At 48.1% G+C, this 13,773-nt stretch overlaps 1 protein-coding gene and 1 pseudogene across 11 annotated transcripts in view; one reads left to right on the plus strand and one right to left on the minus strand.

The window, feature by feature from the left end:
• The window catches only part of RYR2 (ryanodine receptor 2), a 756,924-nt gene that overhangs the window by 707,114 nt on the left and 36,037 nt on the right, over positions 1 to 13,773 (minus strand). The gene's annotated exons all lie outside the window — the stretch shown is intronic.
• Positions 1,678 to 8,894, plus strand: LOC122493485 (annotated as a pseudogene).

Raw genomic sequence — 13,773 nt, forward strand, 5'->3', positions numbered from 1 at the left:
AAGTAACTTCTCAGACTGACAGATCTGGGAGAATCGCCCACCCTGCTCAGCTCAGCCCAGCCGGGCCCCCTTCTCTCGCTGGAAGTGAACTTCTGCAGCCTGTGAGGTTCTGTGGGGCTCCAGGCCTCTGCCCCAAGGGAGGGTCTGCTGGGGCCTCCAGGCAAAGAAGCCTCATTCCAAGAATTCAATCAGCAAGCCTCTAGGCGGGCTGACTTAACTGACATCCTCCAGCCAAGCCTCTATTAGGGAAGAAATGACATTTTGACCTCCCTTTTGTCCTAGTCATTGTTTTTCTTCTCAGTTTGCTCAGAACCTGGGCGGGAAAGAGGACTAGGGGACACCGGGCCCTTGGAATACCTCCCCTGGGTGTGGTCTTATGATGCAGATTCCCGGGCCTCCCCAGGGGTGCTGCTTAGGTGAGTAATCCTAATGGAACCTGATGATTAGTGTTCGGTGTCCCGGTTATGCAAAATTTGGGTATGTATAAGGCAGCTGCACTGAGGTTTATAGCACCATCCAGCAAGTCAGTCTGAAACACTCCCACGGGGGAAATGAGAGAAACTGGGAGTTCTGGGCTCGAACCTTTTTGCCAGGAGGTAAAGCAGCCTAGCAGAGGAGAGGTTTTCCAGGGATGGCTCCAGGGAAGCCACAAGAAAAGGCTAAGGACGGTCAAGTTCAGACTGAAGTGTCTTCCACCCCAAGCCCCACTCCCCTCTGCATCTCTACAACTATAACAGAGACTGACTGTGCCTCAGGAACAGGACATCAGGGAGGGAAGCCACAAGCTCTGAGCCAGAAATCAGAACGAGGCACGCATCACCTGTAACAGGGCAAGGTGAGTTTATAAGCATCTCAGATAAACTACAATTGCAGGGAATGCTTTCTAATAAGCAAGGAATCATAACGGGGGATTTACAGCACAGCACCCATGACCTCTAAGTTAAGAAGGACAGAGCACTGTGTGGTCAGGTCCCTTGACACTGACATTTTGATATCATTCCATAATGTGCCCCCTCCCATTCACACACGTGCTCTCTGTCTCAAAAATAAACAAACATTAAAAAATATTTTAATAGGAGCGCCTGGGTGGCTCAGTCGGTTGAGCGTCCAACTTCAGCTCAGGTCATGATCTCATGGTTCATGAGTTCAAGCCCTGCGTCGGGCTCTGTGCTGACAGCTCGGAGCCTGGACCTGCTTCCGATTCTGTGTCTCCCTCCCTCTCTGCCTCTTCCCCGCTCGTGCTCTGTCTCTCAAAACTGAACATTTAAAAACACTTGTTTTCTTAATAAAAAATATAAAAATTAAAAACAACTTTAATAATATAAAGAAACATAAGAATGTTCATATGACTCCTCTGGTTCACTCCTGACGTGAGTCCTCCAACCCCATTTTTCCCACATATTCTCAGATGTCTTATTCCGATTTCACCTCCACACATTTGGGGAAGGGACGCCTTACATACCCCGTGCTGAGAAATCCTTGTCCCCAAGAGCAAGTCTGTATCTGCAGACCTCTCTCCTGGACCCCCGAACTAACCACCTCCGAGCTGTTCCACGTGACTCCCCGGCAGGGGTGGAAAACGTCCACGTATCCAGAACCAACCTCCTGGCCACACCTGCTCCAGCCGCCCGCCAGAACCTCAGAGACCCTGAGCCCTCGTCTCCTCTCACAGCGCCCATGGGAACCACCAGGAAATCCTGCACCGCCTCCAGATTCCCAGTGCACCGAGTCCTGCCCCTCGGCATCATTTCCACCTGCTGCCACCAGGGACAAGCCCGGCAGGACCCTGGGGCACAGCGGGAGCGGCTCTGGGGCAGCTGGTGTTCCTCACCGCCTCACCTCCCCTGCTCTGTTCTCAACACAGCAGCCAGAGGAGTCATCCCTCTGCTCAGAGCCCCGCAGGGATTCCCTGATCGCTGCCAGCCAGAAGCCGGGTCCTCTGCCCTGCTCTCCTGCTCCTCCTCAGACTCCCCGGGCACACCCCCACCTGGGTCTCCGTGCGTGGCTGCCCCTTCCGCCGGGACGACCCGGGACAAACAGCCTCACCTCCCCCAAGTCTGCCCAAGCGGCACCATCTAAAGCAGCCCCATCCTGACTGTCGCCTATTTAAAATCCTACTTATTCCCTCCTTCAGCCCCCTTATCCTGGTCTACTTCTCATTTTTTCCCCACAGTACCTTTTTTTTTTTTAATTTTTTTTTTAACATTTTATTTATTTTTTTGATAGAGAGAGACAGAGCACAAGCGGGGGAGGGGCAGAGAGAGAGGGAGACACAGAATCCAAAGCAAGCTCCGGGCTCTGAGCTGTCAGCACAGAGCCCGACGCAGGGCTCAAACTCATGAACCGCGAGATCATGACCTGAGCCAAAGTCAGATGCTTAACCGACTGAGCCACCCAGGCGCCTCAGTACCTTCTAACATACCATGCAATTCACGTAATATGTTTCTCTTTCATTGTGTCTCCCCCACCAGAATCTAAGCTCCATGAGGACACAGTGTTTATTAACAATGTAGCTCAGTCATCTAAAGTCTAGAGCATAGCAGGTGCCTGATAAACCCCAGAGCCTTCCCCAAGCCTCTGAGCTAGCGCGGGGTTCCGCTCCACTCCCCCCAACCATGTGCGCCAGACTGGCAACCTTCTCGCGGGAGAAGGGATGACCCACACGGAGGGAGCAGCAACCTTTCTCTGACATCTTACTTGGAAGGTTCCAGAAGGCCCTTCTGCACCATTTCCCCCCAGTTGGCCAGAGTGCCCGCAACTCTCAGCGTATTGTGACACTCCTGACGGGGCCTCCACAGAGGAGAGAATGTGGTGAGATCTTGACAGTCGTCACCATCAGGGCACAGGTTAGTCTGCTTGAGAATCCATCCTACAACAGTAAGCATGTATAGAGGGCCTGCCGTGCGCCAGCGCTGTGCTTAGAAACTCGGGGCTCACGCTAGAGGAGACGCCGTCCCCACCCTCCAAGATGCTGGGGTCCCGGCAGAGAAAGAGGTGCATTCACAGACAACCGAAGCACCGTCTGTGGTTCAACACGCGATCAAGTTGTGCACGGCATCCTGAAGTGTTGAGAGGAGAAAGACGGCTGACAAACCAGCAGAATTTGCCTGGCAAAGAAAGGAGGGAGAGGCAACGGCACCTGCAAAGCCACGAAGCTGTGAAAGGCACAGCACACGTAAACAACAATGTTGGTGAACTCACGGCCCTAGAACATCACCTGGAAGGAGCAAAGAGGAGACTGAAGGGAGAAAGCACTGGCTGCCTTCTAGGTTGGGGAAAGCAGTGGGGTGTGTGAACAGGGCAGTTTTGGGGGGGACCCGGGGGCAGGCAGGAGGGGGTGGCGGAGGGAAGAGACCTCACCGGAGGAGCCTGAATGAAAAGGCCGTCACAGGAGCCCCAGTGAGAAACCAGGCATGCTCGAACCAAGGCAGGAACAACGAGGAAACGAAGGAGGACCCTCGAAGGTACTTATGAGCCCGAAATATCCCACCAATCACCTAGGAAGACTCGGGGCAGCGGGGGGGAAAAGGTATGCAGTTTGGTGGAACAGAAGAAAATGGCCCAGAGCATGATGCAACCCGCCCCCCCCCCACCCCACCGCAGGGCTAGCACAGCTGGAGACCGCAGGTGAGGGGAGTTCCAAGCACCAGATGTAACGCAAGACGGACACAAATCCCCACGGGCCAAGCCTCAGGCAGGCACCTGCCAGGGATGAGAGGTCACTGTGGCCCCTCCAGGTCCTACTGCAAGCAACAAGGGTGGGAGATGGGCTGGAGATAGGGAGCCCTGTCCGGATCCAGGTGAGAAGTGACGAGGAGCAGACCTAGGGCACGGGCACTAAAGGTCCCGTTACAGCCACAAGAGATGGGGAACCTGTGGAGGATCCTCACCGGGATGATGTAGGCCACGAAAGGCCTGGGTGACCACAGACGGACAACCAGACCAGAGCTCCTGGTTGCAAACAACACAGAGGTCAACGGGGCCGGCGTGCCGATGGGTGCTCACGGACTGACAGGGAGAATGGTACACCTGGCCCGGAAGGAACCCAAGCAAGCTGCGGGCCAAAACGAGGCCCACAGCCAAGAGCCACACGGGAGCAGTTAGGGCACCCCAGCACCAACACCCGACTGGGTTCTCCGCTGTCCCCTGTCTCCTCACATCACTCGCTTCAGGCCCTGAGGCCCAGGCCAGAGTCTGCCTGGTTGTGTGGAGGTCAGGTCAATGCCCTGCGTGTGGTAACTACTTTCCTAAATGAGCAGTGCACATACTTGTATTTGTATCTGGAAGGAAGACGCACGGACGGAGGAAGGACTGTTGGTGTGTGTGTATGTGTGTGCACGCAGGGTGGGGTTTGGGGACAGAAATCTGTTTTTGACCTTTCTGGGTGTTTCTCAGGCGAGAAAGCACCACCTTCGGCCCTAAACGAACCCTCGACTCTGGGTACACTGATCTATTCCCGCTCCTGTTCCGTGTGCTCTCTGGGTATTCTCCCTGCCTGCTGTCCCGTTCCCCACCAACCGGCCTCAATCCTATCTCTGGGGGCTCACCACAGCCCCAGGCTACTAACGAAGTGAAAAAAACAGAAGTAGTGAAAAACACATGAAAAGTGCCTCTTGTATAGTTCTTTAAGAGCTTCCTGGGTGTGTAGGACAGTAACTCCTCTATTAACGATGGGGCATTGCTTTTGCTTCCGTACAAATAAAGGACTGTGGTATTTATAAACCAGTCTGGAGGCCCATTTGGCACTTACCTTATACTATTAACTAGCCCCTTCTGTGTAGATGTGCTTTAATTTTTAATGTTTATTTTTGGTAGAGACACAGACTGTGACCAGGGGAGGGGCAGAGAGAGAGGGAGTCACAGAATCCGAAACAGGCTCCAGGCCCTGAGTTGTCAGCACACAGCCTGACACGGGGCTTGAACTCATGGACCACGAGATCATGACCTGCGCCAAAGTCGGATGCTTAACCGACTGAGCCATTCAGGCCCCCTGTGTATACGTGCTTTAACCAAGACTGAAAACATTATAGGAGCAGGAATTCTCTCGCACGCTGTGTCCGTATGTTTGCCTTCAACCTCTACAGAGCCTAGTAAGTGCTCAATAAATATGTAATTGATGAGCCAAAAGAAGAAAAAAATAGAAATGAGACAGCTTCCCTTGCTAATGTTGGGACCACGTATTGTCGCATCGACCCTAAAGAAACAGAGTTTTGTTTGGGAGGTCCTACTGGTTTGTCTTAAGTCGAATCCAGCAGGTTATTTTCCTGGAGGCAATAAGGGGATGAGTCTACAAGAACAAAGTGGCCAGAGCCAAGCGTCTGAACTTGCTTATTCACTGAGCCACGGACCCGGAAGTCACGCCAGTGAGCCGAAAGGGAGAGAGCTGAACCGCAGACAACAGGCCATTAGGCAATCGGCCAGACACCAAAAGAGAAGCTTCTGGACCCTGAAAGGAAGCACCGTCACGCAGCAATGAGTTAGCAGCCCCCAGGAGAGCCTTCTGTCGGCTTAGGAGGGGCGGTGGCAGACATAAGCCATGGGGACAGTCCCCTCTGGACAGACCAGGCAGGACAGAGAATGGGTTCTGGGGGAAGGGGACACTACGGGGTCTGGATGGATGGGATGGAAGGGGTGACCAAGAGGTCAGTGCAGCAGGGAGGGAAGAGGTGGGGCAGGGCCACGTGAGGAACTATCTTCTGTCCTCAGGGGCCGGGATAACTTCAGAGGGACACCAAAGAGCCCCCACACTCAAAAAGAGAAGAATCAGTGGCTGACTCAAAAACCCCAAGAATTCCAGGTACACAATGCCTTTCTTGCTGTGGCTTCTGTTCACCCAGCAACTGCCTACTTACATTCTAGATCGATCGGGGAAACTCCTCGAAAGCCCAGGCGTGTGCAGGAGACGCGCAGTGCTGAATGTCAGGATGAGGGAAAGAAATTCATTCTCCTCAAGCTCATCTATTTCCTTCTCTGCTTTTCCGTTTTCCTTTTCCTCATTTCATATCCTCTCCCTGCCCCTGGTTTTTTTCAGAAAGCATTCCTTGAAAAAGCTCCACACTTGATCCCAATGGGGACCCAAGGAAAATGGAAACGACCCCATTTCTCACCTAAGCTGGTAGCGAGGGCAGGTGGGAGGCCCAGGGAGGAAAGTATGGATGTGCAGCTACCCTAACCCCAGGAACTGAGGCTGAGACGGGGCAGAAGCGGATTGCACTTGAGCTTAGGGGCTGGGCTCTGAGGCCAGCTCTGCTTCTAATTGGCTGCTTCACCTGGGGAAAGTTACAAAAAAAAAAAAAAAAATCCTCTCTGCCTCAGTTTCCATATTTGTAAAACAGAAAAAATAACAGCACTTACATTATAGTATTTTGGGAAGAATTAAATACTCAGAATAATGAGCGGCACTAAATACTCACCTCTTCTTTCTTTCATTGCTCCCCCCAATAAACACCTAAATATGTTTCAAAACACAATGTTTATCAGAACAAAAGATCCTATTGATCCTATTGACAGGGGATGTGAAACAGAGTAGGAGTATTAACTTATCATTTGTCCTTACACGTTATGCCCCTGTCCTTGGACTCATCCCGTAACCGATGGCACAGGGCTGGAGAGGAAGCCATTGAGGCTGACTGGCCATCTGTGGTGCTGGAATGTGGAGAGAACGGCAATGTCTGTGGACCAGCTGGGCTGAGTTAACCTAAATACGGTCTTTATACTGGTATTGCATATTCTGAGTTCTTTGTTCCTTAACACCCACACTATTTTCTCATTTATCAGATGGGTAACGGGACTCAGAGTCCATGCAGGCAAGGAACCCTGGTGGCCGTCGGATCCCTTCTGCATCACGTGTCGTGCGGCACAGGGCATGTGACTCAGGGGCGGCGATGTGCAGGAGGGAGAGGCTATCTCGGGCCCTGCTGACTAGTGAGCAGGGTCCATTCCGGGTCTCCTGGACTTCTCCTATGGTCAAGGTTACACCACTCACCCCTCTTCTGTGTTCAGAGCTCTTATGCCACAAGTGACTTTCCCTTCCAAATAGTCTCCATTTTCAAGGTCTCAAATGCCATTTTCATGCATGAATAATTAAATTTTTACCATTCCTATGGGAAATGAAGAGGGAGCCAAAGAGACCATCAGAGCTGATCTTGATTTTTATCTGAAGTACAAAAATTTTAATGCGTGCATTTTAAGAAAGAAAATGGAAAAGGAAATTCACTTGGAAATTCATGACCCAATCTATTTTTCTAAAATACAAATGTGCATCAACAAAACCAGAGCAACACCAATGCCAATGGGCCTGGGGGCATTTGCCAGCCAAGATACCACAGAATGTAAGGCTGCGTTTCTCCAGGTCTCCAGCCCAAGTGATGATCACTAACATCACTGCTAACAGATGTACATGGAGTACATACTTGGTTAAAAAAAATAAATTCCCAGGAGTAAGATGGAGTCTTATACATACATATATATATATATATATATATATATATGTAATTTATATATGTATAAATTTACATATAAATTATACATATATAAATTATATATATGTAAATCTTACATATATAAATTATATATATGTAAATCTTACATATATAAATTTATATATATATCAATTTACATATATACATATACGAATTATATATTTTTTCTTTTTTTTTTTTAAATTAAATCCAAGTTAGGGGCACCTGGGTGGCTCCATCAGTTAAGTGTCCAACTTCGGCTCAGGTCATGATCTTGCAGTTCGTGAGTTCGAACCCCACATCGGGCTCTGTGCTGATGGCTCAGAGCCTGGAGCCTGCTTTGGATTCCGCGTCTCCCTCTCTCTCTGCCCCTCTGTCACTCACGCTCTGTCAATCTCTCTCTCTCCCTCTCTTTCTCTGTCTCTCTCTCTCAAAACTAAGATAAACATTAAAAAAAATCCAAGTTAGTTAACATATAGTGTAGTAACGGTTTCAGGAGAATTTAGTGATTCATCACTTATATATAACACTCAGTGCTCATCCTAACAAGTGACCTCCTTAATGCCCATCATCCACTTGTATTTTACCTAAAACCCATATCCTACCTGCCGACAAAAATGAAAGTTGCTTTGATTGTATTATGAAAGATACTTTCCTTTTGTCTCATCTTTTCAATCTCTTAGAGTAGAGGGTGGTGTCACCAGGATCCCTGAGAAAGAGAAACAGGTTTTAAGTAGAAATCGTGAATATACCAGAGACCCAGAGGCCAGACTTACCAAAACATAATTCTTTCTTATTTAACCTGATTTAAGTAACAGAAGAGATCTCAACAGTCACCCCATAAAAGAAAATCAGTTCTGTCATCTGGGGTTCACTTCCTTATTAAAAATTCACAGTCAGTGATCATCACCAAGAGAAACCCACCACAGCTAGAAATGTTCAAGAACCCAGTGGACCAGGAAGTGGAGACTTTGCCCGTGCCCGCCACCCAGCTCAAGGTGGTACAGACCAACCATATGGAAGCCCAGGACCGTCTGAACGCGACCAACACAAGCAAGAGAGGTAAGAATGACTCGCCCCACTGACAAGCTCTACATGTGTCCCCAGGAAGCTACATGATGCAGAACACGTGCTCATCGATGGGGAGCAGACAGCCGAGGAAGCCAAGGGCTTTTTCGAGAGGAAGACAGGCTTCCTCACCAACCAAATGGAGAAACCCCAGCGAGTTCTGCAGGAGAAGCATGCCGTGAAGCAGGCTGTCATGGAGATGGTGAGCCAAAAGACCCTTGCGGCTCCCAGCCCTGGGGACAGCTCCGGCCACTGCCAAGGCCTGAGAGCTTGGTTCAGAAATGGGGCAGAGGGACCCTGCTTCCGGGGACCTGGGATCTTGTGGGTGTGCTTTCCTGGGGTCCCAAGGGGTCTTGTGTTCAATGCTAATAAGCGTGCCGGCTGAGCAGAAGGAAAATGAATTGATACGTAAGAATGAAGAACCCAACAAGATAGAGAGTTCTGGATTCCTTAACGCAAATAGCTCAATCTCTTCCCCTTTTAACTCAAGGCTTTAAATCTCTGTACTCTTTTTCAGGGTTTAGCGCTGATGGAAAAGGTCAGTCTGGCAGCTCTAAAGAGTTCCACTCTCTATTTATTTATCTACCTAAGGGACATAGTTTGGATCCTTGACTGCACTGGAATACTTGAATCATACCAGTTGGAATAGGAGCCATCCAGAAGTTGAGAAAGAAAAGAAAACATATATTCAAGCTAAAATCAATCCAATTTTAAGAGAGGGCCATTAGTCTATCCCAATTTTAGTAAGGTTTTGAACAAACAGGCTAGACAAAAATAGACTAAAATCACAAGTATGACTGGACAGCTTTCACTTGGGGCTCTCCTCCCACAGCCGATGGTGGGACAGGCCTCCATTCCAGCTCCTTGGGGGTGGAGGACTCCTAATTAGAGATTTGTTAGGAGAAAGGCTTTCCGGAACACACCCCCACAGATTGAAAGGGGGCACGAGCTGTTGCCCTCTAGCGTCTAGGTCACAGAAGACATGTTCCAAACTTGCCAGAGAGCTCACTCAGTACTCTTCTGGAATGTGCATCTCTAGTCCAAGTAATTTTATAGTTACTTAATTTTATAGTTAAGGATCTCCATATTTTCTTTTCTGAAGCAGGTTCCCGATGATAGAGTAACCAGCCTAAGAGTCAATACTACTCCCAAATACCATTACCACGGTTAGAATAATAGAACACCAATGTATATCCCGTTTGCCAGAAAGCAAAGCTGCTCAGGGAAATGAGAACTGAGAACTATGTAGTCCCAAGACTTTAAGTTTTAAATCTTGTTATCTTCCACAAGGTGCTGTAAAGAAACTACTCTCATAGAAACCGTGAACTAGAAGTGTTAATTTCTGGTTTACAAAAAAAAAAAAAAAAAAAATCACATAGGGAGGAAGCAGGATTATCTTGAGTACAATGGCAAAAGAGGGAGGAGAGAGTTGCACGTGACTTAATCCCTAACAAAACAAGTCCAAGGAGAGATTTCCCAGACTGGTAGTCAAACAGCGAAGGGCACTCTTTCTCCCATGGAAAGTATTTGAAATAGGGCATTGTTTAATGTCATAAACTCAAAGGCATGTCCCTTCTGTTGAAGGAAGAGACTGTCAAATCCAGTTTTTATTCCCCCTTCCCATAAATCCAACACTGTGAAGGTCAATGAAAACACAAAACAATTTTCAGGATCGCAGGGGGCCGTGACCTTTACCATCTTCCTGTGACAGGGTAGAAGTCCAACTTGTCACAATAATTTATTCAAAGACGCAGACTTCTGCATGAAAAAAGGGAAACCAGTGGAACAATTCAAGGGAGGGGCGCCTGGGTGGCGCAGTCGGTTGGGCGTCCGACTTCAGCCAGGTCACGATCTCACGGTCCGTGAGTTCGAGCCCCGCGTCAGGCTCTGGGCTGATGGCTCGGAGCCGGGAGCCTGTTTCCGATTCTGTGTCTCCCTCTCTCTCTGCCCCTCCCCCGTTCATGCTCTGTCTCTCTCTGTCCCAAAAATAAATTAAAAAACGTTGAAAAAAAAATTTTTTTTAAAAAAAGAACAATTCAAGGGAAACCCAGTTTTCTCAGGGCTCATGCTGTCCTTCCTGCATGCAATGTCCAGAGTTCAAGGTCAACCATAAGTCTACCTTCCCGTATCACCAGCTGATAGCCTTATCACTTGCTGGTTCCTCTTGCCTGAGCCAAGTTGAGCCACACAATGAGTAGTTCATAACAAGCCTATTGTATGCCATCTCGTTCTCTGGTTGATCTCCTTTGCCTGGAACCTCTCCGCAGCCAGGAGCACTGTTTGGCGGTGGCTGGTTAATGCTTCCCAAAGCCTCGAAGAAGCAAAGCAAATCCCCCTTGCGGATGGAACACTGTTAGTCCTCGATCTCCAGATACCAGGCTAAGGGGGAGGCACTACGGCGTGCCTCGGGGGCATTTGTTTCCCTTTAGTGAGAAGGAGATGTCAGTGGTACCTGCGGTCAGCTAAAATTATGAAAAATAACCCTTTTTTGTGTGGCACTTTTTGGCTACAGAGTGATTTCAGACAAGGGCCCAGTAAAATGTTACGCTTTTCCGACACGCAGAGGGTGGCCGTCCTGTAACGTCTGGATCAGCTTTGTTGGAAGAGCGCTGCACGGTCCCACGGAGGCAGCCGCGGAGGAAGTATGCGGTACATACTTGGGAGTATTTATAGGATTCCATTTGAAGACCAAATTCTAGAAATATGCAGTGCCCAACTCTGGCTTACGTAATCCAAGTCTCGTAGTTGAAGCCAAGGCTTCCCTTTGCAAAGGCAAACTGATTAGATTTATAAATTTTATTTCAGATACCCTTGCCACACCCTGTGCCCTTTGTTGTCTTTAAAGTTTAAAATTTATCACGCGGTTCTGGAGGTTGGAAGTCTAAACTGGGTTGGCCAGGCTGTATTCTTTCTTAAAATTCTGAGCACCCATCTGTTGGGTGGCGTCCTTCCTCCAGCTTCAAAGCCAGTGGCGTAGCATCTCCCCCGCTTCCTGCCTCCCTCTTCTCAGAACCCTGTAATAATGTTGGACCCACCCAAATAATCCAGGATAATCTTCCCATCGAGAGATCCCTAATTGAATCACACCTGCTAAATCCCTGTGGCCTGTACGGGAACATTCACAGGTTCCAGAGATTAGGACAGGATATTGGTGGGGGGTGCGATTTTCCTATCTAGCACACCAACCTTATAAACTTATCTCCGCAAACCACCTGATTAAGAGTAATCTTCTGGGGGCACCTGGGTGGCTCAGTGGGTTAAGCACCTGACTCTTGATTTCGGCTCAGGTCATGATGTCACAGTTTGTGAGACGGAGCCCCGAGTTGGGCTCTGTGCTGACAGCATGGACAGCGTTCTCTTTCTTTTCTTTCTCTCTCTCTCTCTCTCTCTCTCTCTCTCTCTATTATTTTTTTAAAAAAGAGTAATCTTCTGAAGTGCCAGGGATTAATTAAAAATTCATTATAGGGGCACCTTAGTGGATCAGTCGGTTAAGCATCCGACTTCAGCTCAGGTCATGATCTCATAGCTCGTGGGTTCAAGCCCCACATCGGGCTCTGTGCTGACAGATCAGAGCCTGGCGTCTGCTTTGGATTCTGTGTTTCCCCCTCTCTCTGCTCCTCCTTCATTCATGCTCTGTCTCTCTCTGTCTCTCAAAAAGAAGTAAAAAAAAAAAAATTTTTTTTTAATTCATTATATAGTCTTACCAACTTAAGTTTTATGTTTGTATTATGCATTTCACTATCACATGGGATACACTGGGAATAGTTAAGGCATGTGAATTATTTTTCTAGACTGTAGCCTATTTATCTTCCCCTATTTCTGAAACTAATATGTAATATTCATTTGCCAAAGCTAGTGTGGATTTTGTTGTATCCTTTGAGAGATTTTGGTGATAAAATGTGAGGTCATACATAAACCTGACATGATACATTGTAGTTTTAATTCATGCTCAGGAGCTCAGCTCTTAAAAATCACGTGGCTTTAGGTTACCTCTTAGTGATTCACTACCTTTTAGTGACAAATGTAAACTGGGCTGAACAAAAAATGATTTCCAACAATAAAAGCATTCAAGAGAAAAGAGATGGTTATTCTAACAACCACTATCTTCTTTGGAAATGCACATAAAAATCTGATGGATAGGAAGAAAGGATTCTGCTTATTCTGAGACATGCCTACCAAAATGTTAGCTTTCTTCATTTACACCTAAGAAACACTAGTCTGAGATCAGTGATGGAATAAAGCCAGTCCGTATCAGGAACAGGCTAATATGGAGGCAGAAGAAAAGGACGGACTGAGCAGATGCCTCCTGAGGTCTGAAATACTTCAAAGGGAGCACTCAGCAGTGAAAAGGTCGAGAAAGTAGACGGTGACTCTCTACGAGTTTAATCCGAGAATCAGGGAGTCAGTTTCGTGCAACCATACAGGTTTGGCTGCTATTAACGAGCTAAAGCGTTTTTCCCATTAGAGTAAAAACTCAGTCAAGAAAGGGTTATTTTGGCTTCATAAATAATACAAACACTTAACTGAAATCCAATACAATGCTGTGTCTCACAATACTGACCTGCCACCTCTTTCGCACGTAACGTGTCCTTCACACGACAGCTTCATCTAAACACATCAAGTACTACGGGGAAAATACCACCTACCACAGGAACAAGGCTAGAAAGAATTAACCTGATGGGTAGAAAAGTGACGTCACCCCTTCAGTATTTTCTGCAACATAAAACCAACGCAGACTCATTTGTGAGTTCCCAGTTTTATTCTTTGACGAAGTAACAGGTCCCCAAATCACGGAATGATACTAGCTGAGAAAAGTCAGGGACAACATCCACACCCCCGGTTTTGTTCTTGTTTCTGTTTGGTCTCATACGGCACAGGTGTTTGCGATGACAGGTCACGAAAAGCATTTATGTCCTGTTGCCCAGCACCTAGCAGACACGTCATATATGTTTGCACGTGTGTCCAACAGGATCCACTCTTGCAAGGAAAGTACAAGAAGGAAAAGAGAGAGCTTGCTTCCCATCTCTCCCGACCAGCCATCGAGACTTATTATGAGTCGTGGTCACAAAGAGTGTGGTGGTGGCCAGGAGGACCTCGCTAACCGTCCACATCTTGACCAAACCCCAAAGGCCGCCAACCCATGAATGTACGTATCCCAGGCACGTCTCTGTAGGTAACTAGTCTCTGTAGGTAACTAGTCCCAAGCGATCTGGGATTGGGAGGAGTAAATTCAGGGAGCATCACA

Source organism: Prionailurus bengalensis, chromosome D2, assembly GCF_016509475.1.
Source record: "Prionailurus bengalensis isolate Pbe53 chromosome D2, Fcat_Pben_1.1_paternal_pri, whole genome shotgun sequence".
NCBI lineage: Eukaryota > Metazoa > Chordata > Mammalia > Carnivora > Felidae > Prionailurus > Prionailurus bengalensis.